A 16,374-nucleotide genomic window follows, 5' to 3' on the forward strand; every position below is an offset into this window, starting at 1 on the left:
GATTATTTTGAAGAACTTACATCTAATGTTGCAATAATTCATTAGCATCTGTTGTCTATAACTGAGCAACTACGGGGTTTGACTTCCATGGCGAAAAGTAGAAATCTTCTGGTGAGTTTGTCTTTGAACGTTTGAACAATAAAATCCCTGTCCTTCAGATGTACAACTCTTGTTTTTGATCCAAATGAAACAACGAAAAAGGCACAATTGTGGATGCAAATAATTTTACAAGAAAATGTTGATTTTTATTATTTTCATAAAAAAAAGGGCTCAATTCTTTACGATATGGCTATACTTAAAGGAGCATAACAACAAAACATTTCCATTCCGGCAGTAATTCAGGGGTTAAGTTATAAATCTAAAGACCTTTTCAATGATTCCTAATGTCATAAGGTTCCTCAATCATGGGATTCCAGTTTTCTTGTTGTTTTCTTTTTTCTCTCTTGAAGTCTTTCTCTAATCTGTAATAAATATTCAATGCATTTTTTCTTCATATTTTCTCTGCTTCTCTCATGCTCTTTCTGGGAACCTTGCCCTACCATTTGTTCTCCCTTCTTGTTCTGTCTCTTGTTAACTCAGGTCATGTATCTATATTATATAAGATTGCATCGCATAAGAGACTTAATCTTCATTATTTAGCAGGCGATAGTTATTTGTATGACATCTCATAAGTTAAAATGATAGAGGATTAGAAATATAAATTTGGTTTCAATTGAATAACTATATTCTTCGTCATCTTTTTCTTAGCACTACTACAACCATTGCCATATCTATTAACCACCATCTCTAACAACATACTACGACAAATTTCAATAATTCACATATGTGAGTGATTACATGTCCATGCATTGTTCCTTATTCCTTCGGCTGGCATCGCCTCCATCCACTAAACACTCCCCTCCCCCTCTCTCTCTCTCTCTTTGCTTGCCACTTCCCTCAGCATATCTCTTTTTCCTTCGACTGAATGGGGTTTCTATGGACACTACAGATATACGTTGGTACCAACATATCAATATTATGGATATATTTCCAAGGCAGCGAGATAGCAGAATCATGAGCACGCCAAGCAAAATGCTTAGCAGCATTTCGACAGTCGTTTCATTCTGAGTTCAAGTTCCGCCAAGATTGGCTTTGTGTGTCATCCTTTCGGGGTTTATAAAACAAATACCAGTTAATCACTGGGGTCGATGTAATCGACTGACCTGCTCTCCCAAAATTGCTGGCCTTGTGCCAAAATCTGAAGCCGCTATTACGAATATGCCAACAAATCTATTATTCGAGTTTATTTGTTCTCCAAAGAGTCAATATCGGGACGTCTGTTATCAGCTGCAATTGGTAACCAAATTCCTCACCAGCCACTGTCTTGGAAAAGGAATACCGATGCACGAAGAAAAACATGATGCTTATGACTGGAAAGCCTTTGAACTTAGACCCGGTCGATTAATGCTGACCTGAGGCGAAATAACAATAACTTCTGCTCCATTGATCCAATGTCTTCGTACTTTCTTTATATATCAAAAGAATCTCATTATGGTATAAATTCTTTGTTTATTAATAACTGTCACGGCTTCATTTTTTTTATTTGTTGTAAGTCTTAAATGCGAAACGTATTCCTCTCACCAGATTAACTATTTATAGTTTTAATTAATTAGCACTGTTATGTCAACTCATTTCAGTCTCCCTGGTCAGTGTTTGGTTTACTCAAACATTGTTCAATAATGTTTACCTCTCCACACTATAAATGTAGTTTCGATGACTTAAAATTATCCTGCTCACTACATCATTCATGTTAGCATTTATCCCATTATTCTTTTTTAAAGCATTTAGTTTTTCCCTTGCAGTGGAATGCAAAAATAATCCGTCTGTGAAATTCATGATTCCCTCCAAATTCTAAATTGGCCGAAATATTAGAAGAAAAACAGGGTATAAATATGTGAAAAAAACTATTGATTTATCATTTGTTCACATGGCTTGCACATTTTAAAAGCAGAACTGCATTAAATCAAAAGGAAAGCTCATCACATAAAGAAATATGGAATAAAAGATGTCTGCTAGAAATGCATAAAACTTAATGAAACCATAAATCTAAGCTGTTATAGGCAGTCTTTGGGGAATTTGGGAAACATTCTTGTAACTCCGTATCTGTATTTTATTCAGACTAAAAGTAGAATGATATCAATATGAAGTTAATGGATTTAGTGAGACATTTCATCTCTCCTATCGCATTCTGCTTGCTTAGATTTTCTCTCTTTCTCTTTGTCTCTCTCTCTCTCTCTCTCTCTCTCTCTCTCTCTCTCTCTCTTTCTCTCTCTTTCTATCCGTGATCTGATCTTCCGTCACTGCACTAACTCAATGGCATAGCATTTAATTCCAACAGGGTAAGATACAGAGACATTTGTGGGATACTCTCAGACAACATGGCTTCAACATGGCCTCAACATAGCTTCAATAAGATAAATCTGGAAAATATATTGTTATATTTCGGAAGAGTCATATGCGTGCATGCATACATGCATACACACACACACACACACACACACACACACACATACATACATACATACCAACACGTATGCATATATGTATGAATACGTACATGCATGTATGCATATGTGTATGTATGTATGAAGTGGTTGTATAAAGTGGTTTCACGAGCAAAATGGTAGCAATAAATATGTTGTTTAGAACGAATATCTGTATTATAATGTAGTAGATAAATAAAACTACATTTCTATGGCATTAAGTTTCAAACTAAACAGAACGTTCTTCAAATACATGTAATTCAAGTAAAAGTTGACGGTTTTATGTAATGTCTTCCTTATCTACAGAAGCTTGTCGTGAAATACCGTCTGTCTTTGTGCAAAGTCAAAATAATAGCAAAGAGTGGTATCGGTCCCACACCAGAATACACACGCCTGAATACACATACGCTCAAAGATTAACAACAGACTTTTATATTTAATAGGGACACATTCTTTTATGAAATTAACTTCTGGAGTAAAGATTGTTTGCCAACATAACATGGCAGTCCTGGTTTAGGACGAATGTTACTGTAATTTAGCCCAGGAGACATCGTCTCCACTGGATATACGACACGATCTGTGTCCTTATATTTTCGTGTCGTATATAAATATTATAATGTTAGGGAATGTCAAAACCCGAACTTGCAAGAATATTCAATTTAATAATATCAAATTGAATTATATAATGAAAAATATATTAACAGTTAGAGAAGAACCAACAAGAAGAAGGTCAGACATCATCAAGAAAAGCGTACTCTTCAATATACTAATTTAAAAACCTAAAAAATCCAAAAGAAAATTTATAATCCATAAATTCTATAAAAACTTAATTCAGTTTAGTAAATTTATAAAAGCGAAATTGAATAATAGACTACGCGCGTTTCGTGGCAACATAATAGTGGAAAGGATCTGGTCAATTTACAATAAATCGGTAAAGATAAGTTCCCCTTTATACATATGTATATATAAAATTTCTTTTATAAAGAAATATCTTATATAAACAGACATATGTCGGGAATGTTATTACTGAGTTTTGTTTGTGTTTTCGGAAAGGAACTAAATACTTTCGATTCACAAGACAAAGAAAGAGAGATAAAGAGAGAGTGATAGAGAGAGAGTGAGAGACTTAATGATATAACACAGATCTAACTGTATAGCTGTGTCGTTTGATAGTGTACAATGTTGAAATTCAATAAACTGGCGATGATAATATGCAGCGGATATTAGTCTCGATGTTTTAGTTTGTTGTAAAGAACTTGTGGAATTTTGTGGTCACATGTCAGGAATAATATTATACAAATATTTTATTAAATTAGAAGAAAGAGAAACACAGTCAAAGATATTGATTGATTATAGAAAAAGAGATGGTGCTATCGATAAGGACACAGTTTGTGACTGTGATACATGCTGATTGAAAATGTCGTTGTATATTAACAGAAGAAAGAGGAACTAAGAGAGAACGAAATCAATGCACAGGTGGTGAAGTTAGATATTGACAAATACGAGGAAGGTTAAAAATATGTTACACTACATGTTAACTATTAATTATAGTTATACTTCACTGGACCTGTACAGGTGGCGTGGTTGGGTGGTAAGAAGTTTGCTTCACAACCACATAGCTCCGGGTTCAGTCCCACCTTGTAGGTGGATTTGGTGGACAGAAACTAGTCATATATATGTGTAAGGCGGCGAGCTGGCAGAAACGTTAGCACACCGGGCAAAATGCTTAGTGGTATTTCGTCTGCCGCTACGTTCTGAGTTCAAATTCCGCCGAGGTCGACTTTGCCTTTCATCCTTTCGGGGTCGATTAAATAAGTACCAGTTACGCACTGGAGTCGATGTAATCGACTTAATCCGTTTGTCTGTCCTTGGTTGTCCCCTCTGTGTGTAGCCCCTTGTGAACAATAAAGAAATAAGAAACTAGTCACATATATATGTGTGTGTGACTGTTAAATGTCATTGGCACTAGTATTTGAGCTGATTTGCTAACTGCTAGGGGCTGTATATGACTGCTGATGTTGCGTACTGGCTGGTGTTTCTAGCGTCAGAGGTTAGCAATTGTCTCCGCCACTCTGTCGGTTGCGACAACGAGGGTTCCAGTTGATCCAATCAACGGAACAGCCTGCTTGTGAAATTAACGTGCAAGTGACTAAGCACTCCGCAGACACGTGTACCCTCAAAGTAGTTCTCGGGGAGATTCAACGTGACACAGAGTGTGACAAGGCTGGACCTTTGAAATACAGGTACAACAGAAACAGGAAGAAAAAGTGAGAGAAAACTGTGGTGAAAGAGTACAGCAGGGTTTGCCATCATCCCTTGCCGGAGTCTCGTGGAGCTTTTAGGTGTTTTCGCTCAATAAACACTCACAACGCCCGGTCTGGGAATCGAAACTGTGATCCCATGACCGCGATTCCACTGCTCTAACCACTGGGCCATTGTGCCTCCTCAGCAATTGTACCTAGAAAGAAATGACGAATTTTGCTGAAATTTTTATGAACAAACTTTTTACTCGTTGAGACAGTTTGATTGTTATCAAAATAGTATTACAATATATGTTGAGAGAGTTTGATTGTTGTTGTAATTGTATTTGAAATGCTGTGTTTCATTGTGTTTCTGTGGATATTTCATTATTATGATATCGGCTAGGTTCTGTTGCTGCTTGTGTCTGTTTGCCATCCGTCTGATGTCTAAGCTATATCCCAAAGCTCTCTGGGTTGTGTTGCATGTGTGTGTGATTTTGAACAGATTGAGAGGCTGAGAAAGGAATGCACCAAAAGTTGATATGGTTATTGCAGCCGATTCCGTATGAAGTCGTGATTGGTCAGAGTTTGTTGATCATGTGAGTGATATTCTTTCTAGGCGAAGTCATGATTGGTCAGACTCACTGGTTATGTGGACAACATTCCAATGAATCATGACATTTGGGTGATTACTGAATATTCTCACTACATATATGTGTGTGTATGCATTTGCATATGTGTGTGCGCGCACGCGCGCGTTTTTGTGTCTGTGTTTGTCCCCCCCCCACACACACACAGCTTGATAACCAGTATTGGCGTGTTTACGTCCCCATAACTCAGTGGTTTGGCAAAAGAGACTGACAGAATAAGTACTAGGTTTAAAAATGTACTGGGGTCGATTCATTCAACTAAAAAGTTCTTCAAGGCAGTGCCCCAGCATGACCACAGTCTAATGGCAGACGCAAGTAAGAGATTAAATGTACCTGCGCAATCTCAGAGTTAGTCTTCATTGTATGTGCGAGTATGGGTGAAGGCCAATGCCGTAGTGGTTAAGGTGTAACGCTCGCATTCATAAGATTATAGCTAATTCTAAACCGAATTGCTAGGGAGCCAAGTAGTCATCGCAGCCAAGTCACAGTAGTTTCACGTGATGGACCGCTTAACCACCCAATCAGCGTCAAGTCATCACGTTCTAGAAATTTCTTATTGAGCCGTATATAAAGCTGATTTTAACGGTAACCTCAGAATGCTGAGACCGTCACTCGATGTCTCCAATCTGATTGCATCATTGGCAGATAGAAAGCATGAGTTTTATCATCATGAATATAGTGCGATTATTTTCCATTTGTCATGGACCAGCCAACTAACCTGTTGTAGCTCTGAGTAGCACGTCTCGCCTGGTGTATAATCGTTGCTGTTAGTTTTTTGTCAAAAGACCAACACAGAAAACACAATGTGCAGTAAATAAAGCTTCAGTTCAGTGTTCGAAAGTATTGCTAATTACTTCTACACGCAGCCCTAGAAATGTAATAATTTGGAGAAATTTTGGTCAAATTATTTCAGATTTTGTAGCTTGTTATTATTTTTGTTGTTATTTAGTGCTAATAAAGCCGACGAATAATCAGAGCCATTCTAGACATGACCATCCAACCCTTTACCCACACATTATATATTAAATGCTTGTTCTCAATTAATAAGAGAAAAAAGGTAATTTGAGGGATTTAGCTATTATTTCTAATCACATAATGGCAAGCTCATTGGGTTGTTTCTATGATTAGGTAGAGTTTATTATTCTGAAAATATTAAGAAACCCGCTAATCTAATTTGCCTGTTGATTCTTGTATAGAAAACCTTCGTGCTTTATTATATCTACGTTCAAGGTTAGAACGTCTTTGTTCTGAGAAGTGCAGGCAGGCTTCGGTCTGTTATGAACCCCAAGACCCATGACATATCTCAGTCATTTATACATGGTATATAATTAATAGCAGTTATGTTACAACATTTCACCCTGTATGAGACGCCAGTCTGTCGCAAGGTTGACCCACCAGCGATTGTTGCAACTTATTTTCAGGTAAGAAGTCTACAGCAACGTGAAATTAAGTGTTCTTTTCAAGAATACAGCACACAGCTCTGTCCAAGAATCGAAACCACGAATATAAGTTGATGAATACAACATCCTATTCCCTACATCACGTGCTTACACACATACAGGTGGGTATTTAAATGTTAGTAAAGTATGTGCTACGTTAATTCTTACCAAGCCAAGGAATTGTGAAATAACTCAATATTTAACTTTTGGTTTATCTGTAAATAAATCTATTTTGCTCTGTCTTGTTCGCATTATTGGTCAAAAGAACATAGCAGGAAATCAAAGTACAGTTCAGTACAGTTAGGAAATATCTAATTTTAAAGATTCTCTTTGCTATTAATTGCTGGTAGGTACACCGTATTTCGTTGTGCAACCATAATATACTTCCAAGTTTATTAAAGGTGTTTTAAGTGGATACTGTGTCCTACCGTGTTAGCAATGAGATTCAATCACTTGTTAAAGTTATCTCTGCAGATCTTCTATAGAAATTAGAACCAGCTGGTCTTACAGAGATATTAGTTGTTGTATCACTGATGTTATTAGAACGAAGGGGGTTACTTATTTAACTATAGAATTCCTTAAAAGCATTATCCCCTTTAACCAAGAAGTAATGTAAATTTGTGTTGAGAGGAAAATGGCAGTAAGAGAAATTGTCAGGTAAACATCAATAATGGAAAATTTTAAAGGGAAGACGTTTCTCTTTGGCATCCATTTTCTCCTTAATTTCTAATGAAACAATGAGGTAGCTTTTAACAGTAACTCAACCTGTTGGAAGTAATAGATTTGAGGGAAATTTAGTTGCTATTTCTGGTTATTCGATGACCACTTAAAGGCTCTGCCTTTAACTCAGGAAGATCGTATTTTAGTATGGACTTGTAAAGAGAATATACGAGTGAAACAGAAAGAAAAGGCTCAGCCGGTAATAGTTATGTTAGAAGAGTATCAATTATAAACTGCAACAACATTTCTTCACTTTCTATCTTGTCATCTTCTTTCCCCAGAACAGCACTTTATACAACTCCTGTCTCCTTCAATCCAGCCCCACAACTTCACATATTTTTTTAACACCTTCATCCTACCTTTAAGCGTGACTACAATTCACGTAATGGTTCATAGTTTCTTCATACCTTACTACATCCAGTCGAGATAATTTGCCTGCTTCCTTAGGAGATAACTCAAGTCTGCAGCCTGTCAGTTCAATTGTTGAGGTTAAAACTGCCTGAATCTCACCGTTTGTGGAATTGCATAACACTACAAATCTCCTGTTTCTCTCCTACATCAGGTATTACTATAAATTATTCTGTGAAACACAGCTAGATCAACTAGTATTAACCAACTGTGCCAGTATTTGAAGTTGCTCTTTCTTGCTAAGGACAACATCAAATCATATTTCAGAAATACTTTGTCTGCATTCTTGAACTATATAAACCATCATTGTCATCGTCATCATCATTTCAAGTCCACATTCCATTCTGGTACAGATTGGACGGTCTGACAGGATCTTTCGTACCCAAAGACTACATTGTACTCTAGTGTCTGTTTTGGTTTGGTTTCTAATGCCAGATACTTTGCCTAATGCCAACCACTTTATAGCGAGTGTGTAGTGAGTATTTCGGGTTACCAGCAGCACTAGTGAGGTTGCCATGCAACTTGCAAGATTATGAATCCTTAGGGGTCAACTTGATGCTAGGACATGAGGAGTGAATAGGGGTAAAGTATGAGAGCAGAAGTAGTTTCTTGCTGTTGAGGAGCTACATGGCTACTGGCATTTTAGAAGAGAGGGTAGAAGTGATGGGATGGAGCTGAAAAGCAATAAGAATAGTGGTGATGAGGGACCAGGGTGGACATTCAAGGTTTGAGGTGGGTAGGAATATGTGGAGCAGAGTTGCCAAGAATGAGACGGGATGTAGGGGATGTCTGGTAGTGGAGAATAAGTAGAATAGTAACAACGATGCATCAGACAGGAGAAGGATGAAAGAGAGATGATTCCCATGTTGGGTTGGTTGCAGGAGTGGATAGGAAACTGAGGAGAAGCAGACGCCATGAATGTGGAGAGTGAGAAGCATGGTAGTGGAGGGAAGAGGCAGAGTTTGGTGGCTCAGATACGTTTTATTATTAATACGAATTAACATTGAATGCTTACATAATTTTAATAGATTCGTATAATTTTATTTAATGTTTTAGAAAATATTTCCTGTTCTATCTAATTATATATATTATGTCATACGTAGTCTTATTCAATATCTTAACTGATTTAATCTCTCATATATTTGATGTCTTATCTAATTTCATTGAATAGTTTAATTTTCAGTGAGTGACTCGCTAAAGTATATTTAATGTCCCCTGGAATTTTATTCAATGTATTACATAACTGCACATGATGTTGTTTAACCCAAGATACACAGATCAAGCAGACCGATGAAGAATAGCTTTCCAACAGTGACCGTCATGTGTTTTTGTGTATCATTGACTTCATTTTCAATATATCCTTCTTTATTTAAGATAGTTTGCTGTGATTTGTAGAAAGTTTCGTTGGTATTTCTAGCAAGTGAAGCTCCTGTTTGGAGGCTGTTTTGTTGGCTCGTTCCTTACATAATTATATTTAAAGCTATTTTTAATTATATTCATTGACTTATCTAATTTTACTGCTTTACTTCATTTTAAATTTCTTTCGTTTCATAAAGCTTGTCTTCAAAACTTCTTTGCGTGTTTGTTTGCCAATGATAAGACATTCAGTTGCTGGTGAGCTAAAGAGGAGCTTTTTCTGGCATGATCATTCGATCTCCTAAAAGTAGCAACCTAAAATTAAAACATGGTCTGGTTTTCACATTTTTTATTATGGTATTTTAACATTAAAAAAAAAATATTTTGTAATGTTCATAAAGTTCAAATAGCACTTTCATACATTCGTAGTAATCATCAGATTTCAAAATGTATTTAACTGACGGTTGAGTTTTTGACATCTGTAGTAAAGTGACTGACTTCTTCGTTTTAATACTTCTTAGAAGGCACCAACAAGCTGAATTTTTCGAATATGATTCTGACCAATTCACATACAGCTCAAACGTAACGGTTTGTCAGGCGTACTGATATTACTAGCATAGATCCCGCCTTTATTTTAACCAATTAGCTTGCGGTTTACATGTAATAGTTTTAGGAGTGAGCAAACTCATTTGGTTTCGATTGTTTTTATTTTTTATGTAATATGTTTATATTCATATTTTAGAGATATTTTTTAACCCACGTCATTAACTGGTTGTTATATTTTTGTTGTTATTTCCGTTCAGAACAGGTTTGAACATTTTAATAAACCATTTTTCTTTTATATTTCTTCCAACCTCACTTGTGTCTTGTAGTTTATGGAAAAGAAAAAATTAGAAACAGTTCCTGACCACATGTTTCTATATATTCGCTCAGCGGAACTTGGCAAACATTGGTGTTGCGCATTTGTTGTCTGTAGACTTGTGAGTGTTCCAATAATGCATTCCCTGTCTCGCCAATATATAGGATCTCACAATTTGGGTACTAAATGCAGTAGATAAAATTTATGCATTTACAGTTCATATCTGCATTTGTGAAAACCTGTCCATTTTTTGTTCTAATGGATCTACCAGTATGCACGTATTGACACGTTCCTCATCTGTTAACATTACACTTGGATACTGTCAATGTTTTATCCTATTTGTTCGTGTTGAATCTTGCCTTTGTTAATAGTTTCTTTAGATTATGTGGTTGCCTTTTGCTTAAGGTAAGTGTTTTATTAGTTATGTTTTTTTTAATTTTTCACTCTATCTATAGAGACAGTTAACAATGAAAATAACACACTGCTAACACAAAGGAATCCATTGTATTGACTTATAAGTCTTTAATATACTCGGTCGTCTGTTGTGGTTGCAAAACGAAATATGGTGTCTCTGTTAGTAATTAATATATATATATATATATATATATATATATATATATCCTTAAACAAAACAGCACCATAGCTCTATTACAGTTGTTCATATTACACATCAATGAGTATTAATGACAAAAATCAAGACAATAACGGAGATGAGGGTGAGAGACATTATTTTAGCTCTCACAAAAACAACAATATTATACAAAACCCAAAAAGCAAGAGGAGAAAACTGTAATTGGAGATTTTATAGAAAAATAAACATGATTCTCACGGTGGTGCACCAGCATGACCGCAACCACTTGGCTGAAACACATAAATAAATAAATAAATGATGTTTGCAGTTTGTCATAGACTTAGAGCAATATTTTATTAATATATTTTGAAGAATGACGACTGTCGTATGAAGGCTTGGCAGGTGGTGCTTACAGCAAGCCATGTATTCAACGAATGATACAGCAACTCAACACCTGGCTTAACCCTTTCGTTATTGTATTTATTTTGAGATGCTCACTGTTTCTTTCAATTACTTTTAAATATAACAAGGAATTTAGTAAAATAACTTAGTTATCATTCAGCTAGTGTTAGGAACATAAATTGTGACTAAGGTTTCGTGGAAGATTTTAATTCAAAACTTATGAAAACAAGACATTTGTACTCAGAGACAGAGGTGATTTCAGCCAGGTTGGTATCAAAAGCGCTAAGAGGACTTACCTATCACTTGATACAACCATTATCAAAAGAACATAAAACCACAACATCGACTCTCCCTTAACCCTTTATCATTTAAACCAACCATATCAGACTCGAATATTCCACCTTTTTATGCTGAAATTGACCAGATCCAACCTCTCACACTTACCCTACAATGATATTATAAAAACTAACAATCATACCATTGAAATCTAAAATCTATGAGATAATCCATGATTGATTTAAAACATGTGAGTAAATAAGTAATCTGAATGCTAAAGGATTAACCCTTTCAATACCAACCCGGCTGAAACCAGCTTTGGTTCTGTAGTACAAATGTCTTGTTTTCATAAGTTTTGAATTAAAATCTTCCACCAAATCTTAGTCACAATTTATGTTCCTAACACTAGCTGAATGATAACTAAGTTATTTCACTAAATTCTTTGTTATATTTAAAATTAATTGAAAGAAACACAGAGCATCCCAACAGAAATGTGGTAACAAAAGGGTTAACAAATGATTAATTTAACCCTTTGGAGCAGTGAAGGTATGAAAATTGACGAGGTCGTGAAAGACAATGAAAGGATTCTGATGAACTTGGCAGACTGATTGATTGACTAGACAATTAATCAAAGTAATTGAGTAGTTTATTATTGAAATGGTTAATTAGATCATCATCATCACCAGCATCATCATCTTTTGACATCCATTTTCTATGCTAGCATGGGTTGGAGAGTTTGACAGAGCTTGCAAGCCAGAAGGCTGCCCTAGTTCTAGTTGCCTGCTTTGGCATGCTTTCTATGGGTGGATGCCCCTTCCTATCACCAACTACTTTACAAAGTAAACTGGGTTCCTTTTTATGTGGCACCAGCATAGAAAGAAGTGAAATAGAACCAGTGTGTGTTTATTATTGGCATAATGACCCTCTCAAAATACAACACAATCTGTTATAACACATGAATTCCCTTCAAGAATCTTGCAAATCCAGTACAACAATTCACTTTTAGAAAGGGTGCAAGATTTAAAAAAACGAATAGGTCACCAGTTATGTAGTAATGTTACAGCTAGAGAAATACCTAAGATATCAGAATGACATGGTGTCGTTCATTTATTATTGAAATAACTTTTAGAGTTATAGTAATAACCAATTCACATACAAAATACATCTACAAATGATTTGCAAAATAAAATGACATGTTTCATAATGCTTATTCTAAAAATTCCCGGATTTGGTGTGATTTACAAAACATGCGAGTTAACTGTTAGAAATAATATTTTTCCCTTATTATTCGCTGAATAGAATTGCTTCAGTTAAAAACAATGTTTATGCTATCAGTTTGTGATAAATCAATACATAATATCTACAGCAGGTGAGAATCAACGTAAATGGAATCCCACACCATGCCATTAGATATCCGGCTCATTTTGTTCAAACTGTTTTATAAAGCTGTTGTTTTATATTTATAAGAGAGACATCAAGATTTATGTATCACTTATCCTAATCATAGTTTACCACACGTCCAGCAGGGTCTCTAATATATAAAAGTGATCATAGAAACAAAGAATAGATGCTGCAGTATACAAGTAATAAAGGCTAATTACAATACACTATATTTGAAGGTTTTTGTTGGGTTTTCTTTTTACCCACAAAGTTAAACACATTCCGACCGTGACCACTTTGTTCAGACAGTTTGGAATCGTTTGCTTTTGTTGAGCCACAAAGTCAGCTCTAAATGGGTGGAAGTATGATCAAAGACAGTCTGCCAATTGTGGATGTACTGCAGAAAGTCACTAAACTATGATATTCATCTTGAGAAGCATCTCATATAAATGTACAGTGCTAAAAAAGCAGAGAAATGTAATGGTAGCAGATCTGGCAATTCTATCCAGCATTTGTGGTAGAATTGCCAAAGCTGGGATTTCTGCATACTTGCACATCATCAGTAGCAAGCATCCACTATCAACTGCAGGCTTAGACAAATTTCACTTCTACCAATATAGAAAAACAGTGATATACAAATCATTGGTGTCACAGGTAGCTGGTAGACTGAGTAAAAATTTGATATTAGTGACAAATCCAGTACTACTATTGTCACTAATAATGAATTCTGTTCTATATTTAAGAGATGAGGAATAATGTACCTTATTCACATTTTACAGATATTTGTCCTCGTCTTGTTTCAGCTGATATACCCTCCAGCCTTCATCAAGTGTCTTGGGGAAATTTCCAGCCTGGGTTCTTATTCCTAAGGTATTTTTTGATGTTATTATTATTCAGGTCACTGCCTGGAATCAAACTCGGAATCTTGAGGTTAGCAGCCCGCGCTTTTAACCACAATGCCATATTCCCGTGTGCTTATGGCGTAGGGGTTATACTGTCTTGCTTTCTATGTCCAAGTAGTCTGCTCTCTCTAATTAAATAAAAATTAATAAAATGTTTTCATTTCATAAAATTCAAATCAATATATATTAACCACTGATAATCACATCGAAAAGGTTCGAAATATCCCTAAGACACCTGATGAAAGCTGGAGGGTATATCAGCCGAAACGTTGTGTTAACAACAAACAAGATGAGGACAAATATCCGTCAAATGTAAATAATGTAAATAATGTGAATAATGAATTCTATTTATAACCATTTGATCTTTTCAAGATAGCTTATGTCAGACTCATATTCTCTGAGATGTCCTTTCTTTTCTTTTTAAAGAGAGTAAGAAATGATTTTGAGGAAGGTTAGTCTGCTTTATCTAGCCGGTTGAATTATCAGGTTTAGGGTTACTCAACGACCCTTAGAATTAGTTGCAGCTGTAATAGAGAAGGATAGATTTGTTTGATGTATGAGAGCAACACCTAGGAAGGAAATATTTGATTATTTCTTTACATTGTTAATTTGGAAACCCAAATCCCCAATCATCCCCAGAATTCCCACATCCAAAGATATTCACAAATTCGTAATTGAATTGCTACGAGTAAAAATACTGTTAAACAGTTGAGAGTCTACCTAGAACTCTTCTTACAACATTTGTATTCAGTTTACATTGAAATATAGAATAATTGAATCATTTTACTGAGATGTTTCATAAAGTATTCACAGAACTCCCAATAGCAGTTGTAAGAAAAGAATGTCATCTGAATCACTAATGACAAAGAAATTGTTATTGCTTGGTAGACCTGGATAATTCTTATTAACCCAAGGCATAGTTAAAAAAAACAAACCCAGTTTAAATGACATATTTGATTAGCAATTATGATAAAAACCATACCATCTTTAATAGACACCAATCTGTTCTAAGACTTACACATAGCAGAGAATATATTGAAGCCGATGATCTGGTTGCTACATAGAACAGCCTCAGAGACTGCATTAAATATATTTCTTGTTACTCTCTGTCAGGACTTCCATCAGTCAAAGGTGGGTGGAATATAAAAAAAAATGAATAGAATGTTTAAACCATGTTTTTTAAAGGAAATTCTTTATGCGTATCAAAATATTTTACTGTATATTACTATTTACAATTGTCCAATCGTAGAGAATATTCTGCTAGATGAGGGCGGGGAGGTAATAAAGTAACCAGTTAGAGATTTTAGTAGAAGAAGAAGAAGAAAAAGAATAATAATAAAAGGAAGAAGGAGAAAAAGAAGGCGAATATTAATAATAATAATAATAAGAAGAAGAAGAAGAACAACAACAACAAGACGAAGAAGGCAAAGGCAACGAAGAAGAAGAAGAAGAAGAAGAAGAAGAAGAAGAAGAAGAAGAAGAAGAAGAAGAAGAGCAACAACAACAACAGGAGTGTTGCAGCTCAAGAATAATAAAAAATATCCTTTGGTTAAAAAGCCAACTTTTTTCCATTTCTTCCAATATTCCAGTTTATTCTCTCATCAATGTCTTGGAACATATATTTTATTATTCTATTTTGTATTTCATTTATACTTCTTTCTTTCTTTTTTTTTCTTCTTCTTCGGTGTAATATTTTTCACTCCACTGCTTTGTGAATTTCTATCATATACTGCCCTAGAGCATTTTCTCAAAGTCTCTATAGCTACATGATAGAAATGAATAAATTTTCCGAAAGTGCCAAGAATGTAATTAATGCGACAGATTACCAAAAAAAGGTTTATACTCATGGTTCCTTGTGGTTCCTTATCCAATTGATTTTTAAAATATCGATTTGTAGAGAAGTAAAGTCATAGACGTTTTTTTTCCCCAGAATTTTTCCAATATTTTTGTAACAATTCTGTCTTTCCGTATTTTATGCAGCCATTGAATATTTCTATCTCGTACATTTGTTGAGGAAATGTGGTGTAAACAGTTGATATTTACAGCACAAAATATGAATATGATGTCTTGCTTTCTATGACCAAGTAGTCTGCTCTCTCTAATTAAATGAAAATTAATAAAATGTTTCCATTTCATAAAACTCAAATCAATATATATTAACCACTATATTGATCAATATATCAATCAATTTCCACAAGCATATCAATCAACTGATCAATCATTCAGATATTGCGGTATGAAACATCAGAATAAAAAAATATAATTATGACGGAGATATTCAATTCTGACTGACTTGTTTAATGCAGGCAGTCAGCCATATCAGCCTTAACAAAAACCCTGCCATGTTTCTGTCGAAATACACTGACTACGTTTCAATTAATTTAGAAAATTATGAAGAATTTAATAAAATAACTTTGTAAGTATTAAGCTGGTATTTGGCACATAAATTAACTTGGCGGAGCTATTTGATAACACAAAACGCTCTTAAATTCACTTCAGATTGAAATTTATTTTAGAAAGTGTCAAAAGCTCCAATGGACGATTACATTGTAGTCTGTCTCTGATGCAGTTCCACTGCACTCAAGCATGACATACATGCATACATACATACATGCATACATATATATATATATATATATATATATATAT

Source organism: Octopus bimaculoides, chromosome 1 (assembly GCF_001194135.2).
Source record: "Octopus bimaculoides isolate UCB-OBI-ISO-001 chromosome 1, ASM119413v2, whole genome shotgun sequence".
In the NCBI taxonomy this organism is placed as follows: Eukaryota; Metazoa; Mollusca; class Cephalopoda; order Octopoda; family Octopodidae; genus Octopus; species Octopus bimaculoides.